This window comes from Mytilus californianus, unplaced genomic scaffold (genome assembly GCF_021869535.1).
Source record: "Mytilus californianus isolate M0D057914Y unplaced genomic scaffold, xbMytCali1.0.p SCAF_8, whole genome shotgun sequence".
Lineage (NCBI taxonomy): Eukaryota > Metazoa > Mollusca > Bivalvia > Mytilida > Mytilidae > Mytilus > Mytilus californianus.
Window position 1 is genome coordinate 61,524,164 of NW_026262734.1, and position 15,996 is coordinate 61,540,159.

General features: G+C 31.7%; 1 long non-coding RNA gene across 1 annotated transcript; it reads right to left on the minus strand.

Annotated features, from left to right (window-relative positions):
- Positions 1-252: 252 nt before the first annotated feature.
- LOC127712133 (uncharacterized) lies at positions 253-7,309 on the minus strand. Its single transcript, XR_007986956.1, has 4 exons — positions 7,211-7,309; positions 3,103-3,147; positions 2,302-2,435; positions 253-348 (listed from the first exon to the last, which is right to left on the minus strand). It is a non-coding gene; the product is annotated as an uncharacterized LOC127712133 (long non-coding RNA).
- Between the last annotated feature and the right edge of the window lie 8,687 nt (positions 7,310-15,996).

Sequence of the window (15,996 nt, forward strand, 5' to 3'; positions counted from 1 at the left end):
TTAGATGATTTTATACCAACAATTAAGGAGACCCATTAAAAGTTGGTAAAAGGAGCTAAATGCTGGAATATTGAACTATGCAGTCTATAAAGAGATTATTCAGTTTTCTAAACATAGGTCTTCAATTTATAGGGGAATAAGAATGATTAAATATAATTGTACAAAAACAATATCATAAGAAATAGTGGAAAATAGTGTGATCTCGAATAGGCAATTACAAAGAGAATCGTAGGCAAATACAATATTCAGATATATAAGAAATTAGTTTTAATGTGGTAAATTTTTAACTGTAAAACCATCGATCAAGTTCCGTCCTTTCTTTCTCATTTTAAAGATCTAACCTTGTGTCTGAAATAAAAAGATAGATTAAGAAGTTTTTTAATGATTTAGAATTTAACTTAAACGATATCAAATGTTCTTATTATTCTTTATTGTGAAATATAATGATTTGTGTTTAGATTTCCATAATAGGGAACTTCAAGTAAGATATATATAAAACCAATAACGTTCAAGCGTGTTACAAAGAAGCACACATCAGATTTAGATTTGAACTGTTGTCGCAGTTACAGTATTTATATGATAGCAACACTGAACGCTTTGTGCTATGCCATCACTCGTAAATCAAAGATAAAAAAACAAGAAAGGTGTGTCTGAATTTTATGTAGAGCTCTAATATCAGCAAAGCTGTGGTCTAAATATGAATTAACTCTGTTCAGTAGTACCGAGTAAAAGTGGCACGAAAAAGGTTCTTTCAAATATTTGAAAATGTTGAAAGTATCGACACATAGTAAGAAATTGTCTAATAGATTTAAAAACTTGTCACTGTCGGGCTGCCGACGAAATATGAAGTCATTTCGTTCTGTAACCTTGTATGACGAAAACATAAGAGATCATTCAACATATAGAAAATGTCAAAGAAACAGCAAACAGGAAATATTTGTCTAAAAGGTCCAGAAAGGATTCATAAGTTGCAACACATCACTGTCGGGCTGCTGACCAAATATGAATCATTCTGCTCGAAAGTATCGGAGCGTGTTGATGCAAAGTTTTATTCGTGTTTAACTGCCTTCAAACCCGAATAGAACGTGTAGTTTCAAATGAGTTTTAACGTTGTGATAGTAGGAAACTTTTTTTTTAATACCAACTATGAAGATAATACTATTCTTCCATTCCCAAAAACCCAACAACTTGGAAAAGATCGGTTAATTGATTGGTTGTTGATTGTGTTTAAGGTCAAGGTACAAATACTTGAAGCATGCTCAATTCACGGATATAAACCTTTATAAAAGGAGAAAATTACTGAACATCCAGTGACAAATATTTTGTTAACATTAATTCTGACACTATAAAAACAGGTATCCAACCAATTAAATGACAGTAGGAAAATGTTTTGTCATTTTATTTTTAAATTATTAACTTTTTGTTTTATTCTTATCATTATTTACTACTCTAAGGAGGCGGAGCCAGACTGTGCATTAACAACTTCTGAGATGGAAGTTAGAGCACTGGTTTAAGCCCCTCCCATTCTTTGTTATTTCAACGAGAAGCGACCAAAGGCGGGATTGGAGAGTGCATTAACTAAATATTCATTCAGTTAACGCACTCCTAAAAAAATAACAAAAGTTAACTCACTCGAAAATCAAAGGAAAAATTACCATTCATGTTAACACTATTATTTATTGTTTGATATTTCTGTATAGAGTTTCGTCAAGTATGACTTCGGGCAAAAGGTCGAACATAAATACGTAAAAGCATTGCAGTTTATACTTTAGTGTTTAATATGCATTTAACCTTCAGCATGTTCAGGGCAAAATATTAAATGCATAATTAAATATTTTAAGAGTATAATATCGTAATATTAAATATTGTTAACCTGTATCTAGCTTTGTAAATGACCAACCACAGCATATTTAGCTTGTTACACAGTGTAACTGAAAAAGAAAAGTCCACAGGAAGACCTTTTACCTTGTCCTGTCGCTTAATTTCGAGAGCTGTCCTGTTTTTGCTCTTACACCAAAATCCTTTTATTTCGCTCAGAAAAAAGGAAATGCCTTTACTATAATCACAGATTAAACATACGAGTTTCAACCCTGGCTCCCTTAATTGAGGACATTGATTAGCCATCGCGTGACCAGTTGGGCGGTTAACTATGAACAAAATAATTCAAATCCCGTATTTTTTTATTTCCACTATACAGTAATTTAATTTCTAATCCAGCAAATTTGTAATTAGTGGAACTGAAGATATAGTAACATATTCTAAATCAGTGTAAGTTCAAATATTTAGTTGCTAATATACAACCTATCAAAAGTAGGCACAGCATTTCTTTATATGGCGACCATGGCATAGTCCATATCCTGTAATAACTTTCCCTTCACAAGGATTGTCAACTTCTATACACACTCCTTTATAAGATCTGCATCGCCTGTCTACCCCTGTTACATATATATACTGTTATTTGTGATTACGTGAATATACATCATTAACATTTTACTTAATACATATATTTTAGTTGTCAAATAATCAATAAGCTTTGCTATGCCTTCCGCTTGTTTTATTTCAAACTTTTAACCTCTTTTTGAATAGGCATTTACAAAAAAAAATTAATGGAGATAAATATAAACCCAGAGGGCATTCCCGAAAGACAAATATCAACCAACAAAGATTAATCGGTTGACAATATAAGAATAGCTTACATGTTACTGCCTTGCTGTAACTAATGTTTAACAAATTGAAAGTATAGTATATATATTATATGGCAATATGTAATAATTTTTGTAAAAACGTTTTTACTAAAAAGTTGGTAAATACTTTGCCAACAAGTAGCTTTCCATTTTATAACAAAAAGAACGGACCGCAGAACTATAATTGAAAACAGCACATTTGTGCGAAAGAACGAAAAACAAAACGATACTATATTAAAATAGGTTATTGAAATATCTCTTATAATGTGCTTTTAGAAAAAAAAAGTCATGTTATAATTGTCCTAGATACATAACAAAATATGAAAATTTACTCTTATCTGAGTTATCCCCATTGTAAAATACATTTTTAGAACATTGAATCAAAGAAATCATATTTTTTTTCGTAAAATATACTTACAGTACCCTCGGTCCATCATTGGACCACCAATGAAACTTGATTTTTCTAAAAAATAAATTGTACAAAATATTTATACATCATGTTTCTAAACTTTTCTCACAACTAGCGTGTTAATTTTAAAAACTATTCGTATACGAAATGAAAACTTCCTATTTTTATTTCAACATAACTTTGAACTTCACAGTAATTGCAATTGACAAGAAGAATTGCAGGAATCGCATGTGAATAGTGTTACTTCCACAGACTAGTAAAGCAATTTTAAACAGTTTACCACATTTGTCTTGACCTTAAGTATTTATAAAAAACTAAATGCCGTATAAAGTGAAACTCTAGACCAAAGGGAATATCGCTAAAGTAACGCAATTTCCATTTAAAAAGCAAATTAGGTTGTTAACGTAGATGCTCCAAAAAGATTGGGGTTTCTAGAGCTAGTCGTTTAAAAATTATCGAATGACAGCTCGAATCGGTGGTAAGTCATGACTAAGGAAAAGAAGATAAATATGATATAACACATTGCACCAGTAAAAATCTGTAACTACTATGGAAAGAATTGGTAACCCCGTTGCTATCCGAGAGGCTGTTCAAGAATCCTTTGGTTTAAGTCCCTTTGAGTTGGTGTTGGGTCATACTGTCAGGGGACCTTTAAAATTGGTTAAGGAAAAATGGCTTACTGAACACACTGACTTGAATCTTCCAGACTATGTATCTAGATTTAAAGAAAAATTGTATACTGCTTGTCAAATTGCTCAGAAGGTTATTTCTGGCCGTACCAGAAATTGGGTGCTCGTTCTAATCTCCCTGTTGAGGGTGTTTCATTATTGCTAGGAAATGATCTAGCTAGGAACAAAGTGGTTGCTGAACCAATTGTTACCAATGAAACTGGTGTGGATGTTAAATCACCGGAAGATGATGCTGAACTGTATCCAGCTTGTGTTGTTACTAGGGCGACGGCAAAAAAACAACAAAAAGAGGATTTGCAAGAACACCAGTTTGATTACATATTGCTCAGAACAATTTAAAAACTGTTCAGAATAAGATTAAAATATGGTATGATAAAGATGCCAGGGACAGAGTGTTTGAGCCTGGTGATAAGGTACTTGTATTTTTGCCAGTCCCTGGACATCCATTACAGGATAAACAGTGTGGTCCTTATACCATAGAGAAAACAATCAATGATTCGAATTATATTGTAAAAACACCAGGTCGGCGTAAACAAAATAGAGTGTGTCACATTAAAATGTTAAAACCATATTTTGAGCGTACTAATGAAGGGGAGAGCTAACCAGTTGCCACTTTAGCCATGGTTAAATTTGAGAATAATCATGACAAACCAGATATAAACCACCTTTAGATTCTAAGACTATTGAACAAACAGTTAGATTGAAAAATTCAGAAATTTTGTTAAATTTAGACTCCAAACTTGCACATCTGACTTTTGATCGTAGAGAAAAATTGAAAACTTTGGTATTTTCTTTTAAAAATCTTTTCCCAGATGTGCCAAACAAAACCACTGCTATTTGTAATGATGTCGATGTAGGTGATGCTTCTCCAATTAAACAACATCCTTACCGGCTCAATCCACTAAAACTTGAATTTATGAGACAAGAAATTAAATATATGCTTGACAATGATATTATTGATCCGAGTAACAGTGAGTGGAGCTCTCCTTGGCTCCTTGGGCCCAAACCAGATAAAACCTTTCGTTTCGTGACTTATTTCAGAAAAGTAAATTCAGTTTCAAAATCTAATTTCTATCCGATTCCATAGACAAGCAAAATTTGTGAGCAAATTTGATTTATTGAAAGGTTACTGGCAAGTACCATTGACAAAGAGAGCTCGAGAAATATCAGCTTTTGTAACACCAGACGGCTTATTTCAGTAAACTGTCATGCCGTTTGGTATGAAAAGTGCTCCAGCTACATTTCAAAGAATGATCAATAATGTTATAAAAGATTTAGACTGCTGTTATGCTTATATTGATGATCTTATTGTATGTAGTGATAGCTGGAAGGACACATTTATATAATACATTTGATAGATTGTCACAATCAAATTTGACTGTTAATCTTGGTAAAATTGAATTTGCCAGGCCACTGTTGATTATTTAGGGCATATAGTTGGCCAAGGCCAAGTGAAACCTATTATGGCTAAAGTGGATGCAATAACCAAATTTCCTCCTCCTACAAATAATAAACAACTTATGAGATATTCAGGCATGCTTGGATTTTACAGGAAATTCTGTTCACATTTTGCTACTGTTGTTTAACCATTGACCCATCTTTTACGGAAAGATTCTAAATTCATCTGGAGTAATAATTGTCAAAATGCTTTTCAAAATAGCAAATCACTTTTGATTAATAGTCCAGTTTTGATCTCTCCAAACTTTGAAAAACAATTCAAACTTGCCGTTGGTGCAAGCGATGTAGGAGTTGGAGCTGTTTTATATCAAGATACAGATAATAATGTTGAGAAACCTATTTCATATTTTTCTAAGAAATTAGATAAACATCAGAAAATGTATTGAACTATTGAAAAAGAGTGTTTTGCACTGTTGTCTGCACTTCAACATTTTGATGTACATTTAAATCCCACTATGCATCCTATTCTTGTTTATACTGATCATTACCCTCTCACCTCCGTACATAAAATGAGAAACAAGAACCAGAGGTTGATTAGGTGGAGTTTATTGTTACAGGAATATTATGTTATTGTTAAACATATTAAAGGTAAAGATAATGTACTAGCAGATGCTTTATCTAGATCTTATTAAACACTGTATACATACTATGTATTTTTATATATATTGTTCATGAAAAGTTCTTGTTACACTTAAACTTTTTTTAAGGGGGAGGTGTTATGATATTGTAACTATCATGTTTACTTGGTTGGCCTTATTTGTTTTTTGTGGCCTTATAACATGTATAACATGTTTACAAAATAATTTATAACTGTGCAGTTTTGAAATCACTGCAACAATCATAGAGACTGATAGAATGATTAGAACTTTCTATTTGACTTACATAACGATTCCAGAATGATCATAATAAAAGATGCGTAATTTAAACTTCTTACATTTCCTTTCTACAGTGTTCTAGAGATTTCCGTGACAACTATGTATATACAGACACTAAAGTTAAACTTTCAGATATAGACATCAATAGACATTAATATTCTCAGAAGTTCTCTCAATTGGATTGACACTTTTATTTACGAACAACATCATACTAGATTGTGACCTATTGGACGTAATATTCTGTTTGGATTCCCGAAAAGATTTCCGGATAAAGAAAAGACAAAAAGATTGGACATATATTTTGACAGTTAAATTGACATTTCTTTTTGTGTAATACTTCCTGGTAACTTGTGTATAATAAATCTTGTTAAATTTTATTATTGATTTGTGTCTTTTTTTGGCTACAATTTAAAGGTTATTTCTGGCCGTAACAATATGGTAAAAAGAAAGTTGATGTATTTTACTCAAATACTAATTCTGCTTTTTTCTTAAAAGAGATTTGAAGTTGAAAACTATTCAACACCATTTCCTAAAATCTCGGTTGTGCTCAATCACATGACTTACGTAGAATAATTGAATATTATATCTTAAATGAGCAGACATCTGCTTCATATAATGCGGACTTTTGGAGAAATCTGTTTACATGATGTTATGAATAAGTACACTACTAGTTAGTACTATTAAGTTGTCTAAAATCTGTTCTGAGGCAGGGATTAAATGGTATTTTACAAGCAACCGAAGCAAGAGAACAAGTGTGTTGGCATTTGTTTTACAGGACGTCCTTTACTTATATGTCTAAAATTTTAAGTAAGGAAGAAAGTATTCTGATTGTTTGAATATATTATCACGAGGCTCTCGGCGTCATGTTACTTTCTTTCATTTAACAATAAATAAGTTGATACGGAAATTTTCTATTCAAGCATTATCAATGTTTACATGTATAATCGCAGTTGAGTGCAACCGACACGTTGTTCTTGGAATATCTCTAATTGTGCCAATTACATAATTTATGAAATTCCATTCTCAATACAGATGTATGAATTTAATAAAACGGATTTCTTCGATAATATTTGAAATAACAATAAACAAACTTACTGATAGGTGTATTTAAACATAAACCCAGATTAAAGGCCACTATTAACCAAACCAACAGATTCATCATGCGCTACGTTGAAATGACAGAACAGGATTAAACAACAATTCTGATTTTTTTATTGATTTTGTTTCAGATTTCTCTAGTCTGTAACATTTGGCTACAGATAAATTACATTTTTATCAACACAATTTAACATTTCCAAGAAAAGTTGGAAAGAAAAATCAATAGTGTCCAACAATTAAAAATATAATGTTAAAATTATTACAATATGGATTGCATAAAAAGTCAGTTGATGCACAATTTATCAAATAAATGGAAAGGTATTACAGTTGAAGTGAAATATAAGCTGGACAATATAATCTGAAATACAAAAAATGCAATTCTAATGTTAAATTGAGAACAATTAGCGACATTGGATAATAAATCAGACAGACTTTAATGGTTTAATAAATAAACAAATTTGAGGTTCAACATGTTATGTAAGAGTTATGCAAATGTTTATTTAAAAGGTCTAGTACTAATTTGACCAACTGCTTAACAATACTGAGTGAATTGTAATCAATCAAAGCGTGAAGACCGATATATTAATCTTGAAATGAATTGTCTAAAATACTATACAAAAAAATGCGCTATCCAGCTGGTTTACCGTACTGATAACATTTCAATTGTTCATTTTGATTTATTTTTCAAAGATTTCGATGTTAGTTTCAAGATAAAATATTCCGGTCATATGGGCTTAAAACGAACAAGTCTCTAGTTTAACAGTTTTCTGAAGCATTTGGATTTTTCTAAGTAAAACCATGTTATCAGAAATACAAATTTGGCACTCGACACATAATTGTACATTATTAAGAGCCTCCGTTTATCGAAGCAAAATGCCTGTACCAAGTCAGTAATATGACAGTTGTTATCCATTCGTTTGATGTGTTTGAGCTTTTGATGTTGCCATTTGATTATGAACTATCCGTTTTGAATTTTCCTCGGAGTCCGGTATTTTTGTTATTTTACTTTTTACACATGGCGAATAGTAGCCTCATGGATTATAACTCTTACAGCAGCGGAACCGACCAATGTCAAGCAAACGCATGGCACAATTACACTTGTGCACGATACGTGTTTCTCGAACAAGAGTTATTACATATTCACATTCTCATGTTTTTGTCTGCGTTATCTATTCATGTAATAAGAATATGTCTCAAAATTCTCTCGAGTGGTTGATATGGTTACTTAACTCATACGTTGTTGAAATTTGATTGTGAAAATGGACAAGTTTGACTCTACTAAGCACCACACGTAGGGATCATAATTTTTATTATTAAGGATAAAAGATCAAAAGTAGAAATAGTTAGACAATGGACTATTTTCATATTACCGACTTTTCACTCAGGAGTTTATATTTTTTCGACAGGTTACCTACTCTGTGGTATGACATCCTGGTACTCGGTCAAGTATGAGCAACTTATAGAAGTAGAACCAAGCTAACAATCGATACAATTTTTTGGGGACATGTTTTGTTTTATATTTTCTATACACGACAAAATTATCAGAAAACAGTAAACTTTTCCCCCAAATTGCACCGATTATATGTCTGATTTTATTTCCTTTTTATTGCACTTACCTGACCGAGTACCAGGATGTCCTACCACATAGAGGGTAACCTGTAGAAAAATTGTATAATCCAGAGTCAAAAGTCGGTGATATGAAAATGGTCTATTGTCATACATTCAATGTGATTGGCTTCTTAGGGATGTTCGCTACTCTGTATCAAAATAACAAGCGTTTTAAAAGACTGTTATACATTGATAATATATAAATAAAGGAACTAAAAAAGCAGAAACAAATGAAGGGTCCGTGTGCTTGTTTTCGAGATATAAGCCATTGAAAATTTGGCGGGAAATGCTTCTCTCTAGATGTTTCATACATTTAACATTGGTACCTGTATTCTTTAAAAACTATGAATAAATAACAATGATTTCATAAGATTTTCAAATATGACTTTTTAAACTACATGTAATAAATTTATGAAAAGAAAAGTAGGGGTAAGCCGGCAAAATGTTAAAAGGCATTACATAGATAAAACCAGAGGATTCTGAATATCTGGCAAAAATTCAAAACAAGAGGAGCAAACACCCTTAACAATGTTCTTGGGATTGTGGGGAATGACTCGAGACATGTTATGAAATTTTACAAAAACACTTTGATTCCTAAAAAAATGAACATAAACGTATCTTTCAATGCTAAGCGGTATGCTGTTTCTTGGTCATCAAATACGCACAAAAAGATATGATATGCATAACCACTCGAGTAGAAACAAATGCTAAAAAGTAAAACAACAAAAATACCGAACTCCAAGGAAAATTCAAAACGGAAAGTCTCTTAACAATTAGCAAAATGAAAAGCTCAAACACATCAAACGAATGGAAAACAACTGTCATAATCCTGACGTGGTACAGGCATTTTCTTATGTAGAAAATGGTGGATTAAGCCTGGTTTTAAAACTAACTAAATATCTCACTTGTATCACAGTCCCATAAAATTCCATTATATTGACAACAATGTGAGAACATAACAATCAGACATAATAGATAAAAATGTCAAAGATAGGGGTACAGCAGTCAACATTGTGTTATAATCTCAATCACTATGAAACAAACAAATATGTCAACTAAGAAAAACAAAATGCCATATAGACAAAGCACATACGAAACATTGAAGCACAAGAATACAAAAAATGACAACAGCACAACAGCTAACAGATTACCTTCATTAGGACAAAACTTGCACTAAAAAATAACAGGTTATTTGAGTGGTGAGGTTGGGAGACTTGTATTTAAAATATGTCTTGGTTGAGGGAAATGCTAACTTAGTCGTAGATCTTGTCTAGGTGATAATTTTTTGGGATTTACAGTTTTCTTTTGTCACTTTACGTTCCGCGAGAAAACTAAAAAACAAATTAAAAATGCAATAAGGAGTCGACTAACTATTTCATTGTTTTTTTTCTGTAAATTTACTGTTCATTAAATGTTAGCCTATTTATTGAATTTGTTTTCTTCAGTGGTCTCTTACTTCGTTATTGGTTTTGTTTTACACTCGTTAAGATACGAGTGCCTATGAATTATTAAACGCATATATTGTGTACTCTCGCACAAGTTGTGTGTTGTTGGTGAGTTTTAACAACCACTGGCTCGAAACCACTGATAAACGTTTTCCCCATGACGATATCACCAGTCAAGTAGTACGCATTCATCTGCTGTCATAAAAGTCATTGCAATTCGTCATATTCTTTACATTTAAAGATCGTTAAATATTAAGCCTCGTTCGATAGACGGAGGTTTAAAACTTAAAAGTTACGGTGGTCTTTTTAGGTTAAGTCCTGAATGCTCTTCAACTTTGGAGATGATTTGGCTTTCCAACTCTAGTTACATTCGAGTGTCAATGATTAGTCTCAAGTAGACGTAAATATAAACATCTGGGTATGTTGATGACTATTTGTCAGATCCTTGAAAACATTTTTTTTAATCGATTAAAACACTTGAATAAAAAAAAATGTTTAAAAATATTACGTAATACAAATGAAAAATTGCAAAAAAAGCATGTGGTTTGAAGATATAATGATTTCATATGTTCATAACAAAATCAAAACTGTAATAATCGACAGAACCTGGAGGGAAATAGATAAAAGACCATGCAAGCATTAAGATTTTCCATTCCTTCTGATATTAAAGTGAATACAAGAAATTATTTGTTATTTATGAGGTGTTGGCATCAATTAATAATTGATAGCAATAAAATAACAAAACTGACAAAGGCTTATTTAAATCTTTTATAATAGCATTATATGTTCTCCTTTGCGATGGTAGACGCTTCGTCATTTACAACAAAATCTTTACATGTCTGTCTTTAAATTTACTTAGATAAATTGTCTTCACAATTTTGGAGGTTAAAAATCTAATCAACATATTTAAAGACGAATATAAAAATAAAACTCATAATACACTTGAACAATTTCATGTTGTTTGTGTCAATTTATCTAAGTGTAGGATAACCGAAAACTTTAACCTCTGCTAACTGTAAATATTCCCGGACGTTGGTGATGGTCATTTTGACAAAACGACTTTCTATATACCACCCTTTGCACTGAAATACCAGATGTTTTCCATCATTTCCGGGTCCGGTGTAATGCGCACACATCGACATATAATCAAGGCGTGGTCCAACGGTTATATCAAGATCATGTAACCTGTAGCCTGTTGAATAGAAAAGATGATTGCATTCATCGTTTACTTCCAGCAATCAATTTGCAAATGTTCAATACACGTAAAAAGAACAATACTATCAGAAAAATCATATAAACGAAGAGATCATTTTAACGCCTAACGCAAGTTAAGACTACTAAATTCTGGAAAATAGTTTAGACGCAAAAACAAATACAAAATTAACTCGAGAATTAAAAACGTATACGTCATTTCTTACATGAAAAAAAAAACTTATGAAAACTATTTATATGATCAAATGTTTGTGGGATATGCGTCAAAAGGGTGAAGTTCACATGAGGAGTGAATTTGATAGTGTTTTTGTTTGAAATCTATCGGATCTTTGGAAAAGAGAGGCGAAAGATACCAAACGGACATTCAAACTCATTCAAAGTAGAAAACAAACTGACAACACCATGGCTAAAAGAAAAAGACCAACAAGCAAACAATAGTACACAAAACACGACATTGAAAACTAAAGACTGAGCAACACGAACCCCACCAAAAAATGGGGGTGATCTCACGTGCTCTGGAAGAGTAAACAGATCCTGCTCCACATGTGCCACATGTGGAATTCTATAAAATAAACAGCTGAGTCACCCTACTTCACGGTATCTGTGTTCGAATTAAGTATGGCTAATCGTTAACTGCTAAAACAAAAAATGAGTCCGATGTCTGAGCGAGGAAGAATGTAGTTTTTTTTTAACAAACTACACTTATCCATTGTGTCTCGTATTTAACCTTATGTTGTGATGATTCAATAGTGAACAATTAAATATAATTCTCATTAATGATGCACTAATACTACTATCGATTAGACGTATACAGTCACGTTCATGATTTTCATTGTAGATGAAAATAAAAAAGCTTTACACCGTATGAAATAACAGTATAATGAATAATTTCTATCCCTTATTGCGATATAATACATATATGAACTAATTTTCAATTAAACATAATATTACTAAAATTTGAGATTTTCGATCGACACTAATTTTATTGTGCGAATATTTACAACATTGAAACATATGAAATAGCCTTTAGAATCAAATCAACAATGTTACAAATTATTCTTGAAATAGTCCGCAATTATTAAATAAAATCAAACACAGAGAAATAGTGATCATGATCTATTATTATTATTGGCAAAGTATCAGTGATAACTCAAAGAGAGATAAAAGAATCATAAGACATCTAAAAGTGTGACTGCTAAATTAAAAAATTAAAACAACACTTCATAAATTTCATGCGTCCGAATCACTTTATTCTTCATTTTGTCTTACATTTAAGGCTACCAACAACAGTATATAAAATCGTCGTTAGTTTTATATCTATGATGGAGAAAGCACACAATGTTTACTTTGTATCGTATCATATATACATATATCAAATCGACATTTTAATATTACCGAATATGTTGCTGAAAAGTGTTCATGAACAGTCACACTTTATTGGTTCAAGAAGTACGTTCAAACAAACCCCTGTCATTGTGGATAATGATTTGAAAAAGTCAAAAGTCAGTTTTTAAACTAATTCCAATTAAAAAGAGATATCAGTATAAAAGCCAATTAAAACTTTATTAAATCAAACGAACATAGCGAACGATTTGGGGACTCTATTTCAGTAGCCGTTTGCAGAAGCGTTTGTTCTCTAAACAAACCATCATGAATGAATATGATTACACAGTGGTTTAAATGTTACTCACTGATTGGTTATAAAATCAATACTTATAATCACCAAAACATATGCCGCTTTCATTAGGTCAAGGAAGTCCTTAGTGTATGATAACACCATTCAAGCAGAAACTGTCTACCCTTTATTGATATCTTAATTACGAAATGCACAGCCCGACGTACAAAATTAAATATTCGATGATTTGTTTTATAACCACTGGGTCGATGTCACTGCTGGTCCCGTGTATATCACCAACCCAATAGTCAGCACTTTTGTGTTGGCATATTGCAGTATTAATAATAATCTTTATTGTCATATAAACAAATTAAAACATGTTTGTGACAAACTGAAACAAAAACCATACACTCATATGTATATATAATATATTGAGGTAAATTATATGGCCTTCCAAATATCGTTTCGATTCCTAATATCACTGAAGAGACATTAATTGTGAAATCCGGATATGGTGTACAAATTTTTGCACCATCTTTTCCGCAAGTTTATTGTTTTCTGATTGGTAATAAATTATTAATAAGATCCATTTTGTTACATCTGGTGATCCGTTTATTGAGCAATCGCCGATGGCAGTCAGCAGGGTTTAAGAACATCAGTTGTTCGACCTGTTAGTCAAATGCGGTTTGTAAAAGTATACTTTTTCACTTTTTTGGTCTTTTGTAAAATGTTGTTTGTGCTGTATTTAGACCCTTCTACCCAGATTTTTTTTTGTATGCACACGTATAAATAATTGCGGTTTTTATCCAACGCAATCATAGGTTTAAACGTTGTCTTCAATTTAGACTTGTTTATATTTTTTCGTTTGGGCTTGTATTATATTTGCCTTCGGGTTTATATAATCCGTTCATCCTATTTCGACTCTTTCAAAATTCAAGCGTCTATCCTAAATTGAGGTAAATTATATGGCCTTCCAAATACCGTTTCGATTCCTAACATCACTGAAGAGACATAAATTGTCGAAATCCGGATATGGTGTACAAGTTTTTGCACCTCATGTTTGCGGTATACCATCTTTTCCGCAAGTTTATTGTTTTCTGATTTGTAATTTATTAGTAATAAGATCCATTTTGTTACATCTGGTGATCCGTTTATTTAGTAATCGCCAGTGGCAGTCAGCAGGGTTTAAGAACATGAGTTGTTCGACCTGAAAGTCAAATGCGTTTTGTTAAAATATACTTTTTTACTTTTTTTGTCTTTTGGAAAATGTTGTTTGTGCTGTATTTAGGCCCTCTACCAAGAAATTTTTTTGTATGCACACGTATAAAAATTGCGGTTTTTATCCAACGCAATCATAGGTTTGAACGTTGTTTTCAGTTTAGACTTGTTAATATATATATATCAATTGTTGTAAAGCATAAAAGATAGTGACAAAACAAAATACAAATTACAACATATATACAACAAATCTTTTAACCACCAGTTAATCAAGAGGAACCTAGACTTTGGACCTGTTAAAATGTGTTTGATTGAGTATATATTGTAGTGTTGTTTGTTATTGCAACTCATAAAGTCAATATTTTTAGAAACAATTTCAGAGAAGTAATTGTTTCTTGAATTTTTATTTATTCCGCAATGAAAGAAGTAATGAAATTCATCATCAATTACATAATATAAGATTTCGTGGTACTTGCTTATATCTACCCAATTCACGTTCCAGATTATGATTACATATTCTAAATTTAGTTATAAGTTTACGAAATTCAAAGTTTGAATTTGACAAGTAAAATTCTGTCTCAGTATCTGTTTTGAGATCTTTGTAGAGAAAAAGTTTATTTTGTTCACATAGGTTTTCAATATCAGTTTTATAGAGGTTTTTATATTTATTAAAAATTCCTTCTTTGATAACATGTTTTAGAGATTTGACTTCCTTTATAGTTTTGCATGAAGACATCTTTTTGTGATCATCTATCTCTTGAGGGATAATATCTTTGGCATATGTATACCAGGAATATACATTTTGTGCATCCAACATCTTACAGATTTCAAATGATTCCAATACTAGGGGATTAATATCTTTAGTATGTAGCCTAGCCAAATATAATAAAAACTGGACTTTAATATAGCTTTCTATTGGTAACATTCCAATTTCAAGACGAGTTGCAAAATGTGTTGAGCATTTTCTAACACCAAATATGTATTTACAGAATGATGAATGAACCTTTTCAAAAGGTGATCTATCTATAAAACAAAATGGATCAACATTTTTATTTACTATAGTTTGCAATAGCTTTTGCTCTTAAGAATGGTAGGTATGAGTCCATCATGCATATTTCAACGTTATAAGTTAATACAAGTCTGAATCAAATAAGCTAAATGTCACTTTGATTTGATCTTCCTAGCTTTTTAAATTAACTGTTTCGAAACCTTTGAAATGTTCGAAATACTAAGGATTTTCTACCCCCTGAATAGATTACTTTAGCTGTACTTGTCAGAATTTTTGGTCCTCAATGCTCTTCAACCTCGTACTTTATTGTCCCTAATAACGTTTTTTTGATGGAGTATCACCGATGAGTCTTTTGAAGACCACACGCGATTCTGGCGTACAAAACTTCAGCTTGGTATCGACGCTGAGTTTATTATCGCAACTCGAGTTAGTAAAAATATGATCAACAGGACAAGTTGCTTTGCTTCATGACTTTACAACATTTCATAGTTTCAACTTGTGCGTGACTATTGATCTGAAATAAACGTGTTTACTAACTTGCTGTTTAGATGTAGATTACTTCCATATATCAGATGTCTATACAAAAAAAGAAACTGGAAAGGTCTACCTTAGTCTAATCATAAATATAAAAAAACGTATCATTTTAATGCAAACTTTGAAAGGATTGAAGGTCCGT